Source organism: Tuber melanosporum (genome assembly GCF_000151645.1).
Source record: "Tuber melanosporum whole genome shotgun sequence assembly, scaffold_137, strain Mel28".
NCBI classification, from domain to species: Eukaryota; Fungi; Ascomycota; class Pezizomycetes; order Pezizales; family Tuberaceae; genus Tuber; species Tuber melanosporum.
This window is the reverse complement of record NW_003298794.1, coordinates 13,665-15,227: the sequence shown is the minus strand read 5'-3', so window position 1 is coordinate 15,227 and position 1,563 is coordinate 13,665.

The window sequence follows — 1,563 nt, the reverse complement described above, 5'->3', positions numbered from 1 at the left end:
TTAGGTTTTTTGGCCATGACTGCAAAGAATAGGAGGCAATAGTATTTTGAAAAAAAAGAATTGAGCAGAATGGTTTCTTCTTAGTGGACTTAGAGTAATTTTTTTCGGTGCTATTGAGAGTGTAGGGTGATGAAGAGGGGCGAGTTACCACCAATTGTTAAATTGTGGTTAATTTTGTCAACACACAATACTAATCTCTGTAACACTTTTATTAGCATTTCAATATATTACATCATATTTTTTCAATAGATAAGAATGTTATCTAGATTGAAGACCACACCTTTTTTAGAAATTCCCATAGAACTTTACCTATTTTGTAGTGAAATGTTGCTATACATTTGGCTAGTCCGAATAGCATAATGTCATATTCATAATTCCTATATCTTGATTTGAAAGACATTTTCTACTCATCACCTTCTTTAAATCTGATGTGATTATAGCCAACTTTTAAATTGATTTTACAAAAGATGCTAGATCCTGCTATGTAGTCATGTAACTCTGACATTAATGGTAGTAGGTCCTGGTTCAGGATGGTTATCTGGTACAAGTTTCAGTAATCTACTACCTGTGGTAATCTTCCATCTGCTTTTGATATAAAAAGAATTAAAGCCTCAATGGATGATTGGCTTTGCATGATCTTACATTGTTGCAACTTATCGTCAAGGTATTCTTGTAGTAATTTAAGCTGTTTATCGGACAGAGTATAAGAGGGTCCCTAAGAGGGCTTTGCTACTTCAACCAATTTTATTCTAAGATCGAAGGTTCTCCTTGGTACTGGTTTGGCTGCTATTCATGGAAGAAATAGCTTCTTGAATATATAGTAGTACTTTAGGAGAAAATCAAAATTGATCTCGTTATGATTTTCTCTAGTTTAAATCGATCCAATTTATATAGCATTTTTATCACAGGCCACTGTCTCCTCATAATCAAACATATCTGCAATTCTTTCACCTTCCTTATCCCCAAAAGTCTTGCATTTTGTGTCCTCGAATTTCCATTTTCCAGGTTCCCCGATGTTGGGCAGGAGGTGTTCTGAATCCTACTACCCAAAACCAATTATTATTCGATAGTTCCCAGCTCTTGCCTTTTGCTTACAACTACAGACAAGCATTTGTTTTACACAATCTTAAGCCAAACTAGTCATGTATAAAACTTTGCTCCTGATGGAGATGATATCCTATCAAACGCCATGAATGCTAACCAGATTCAGTCAGTCTGTTAATGGAATTTTGAATACCTTTACTAGTTCTCAGTTGATTAGGAACAAGTTGGATCCGGAATTTAATAATACTCGTATTTTGTAGCTTTATATTTAGAGGTTTATAATATTAATATAAGTATGTCACTCAAGACACTTATATCTTGTTTGTTTTGGCTCATCAGATGTAGCTCTGTTAGGATAAGGTATCTAATAATTATTCTATCCCCTCAACCTGTCTGTGGTTTGATAATAACTGGAATGTTTGTTTCCATACCCATGCAGTTTGGACCATTTAGGTCTTCTCAGACAAACTTGATTCTCTGGTATATGGGCTCGTCGTGTACCTCCACGTCACGGATACG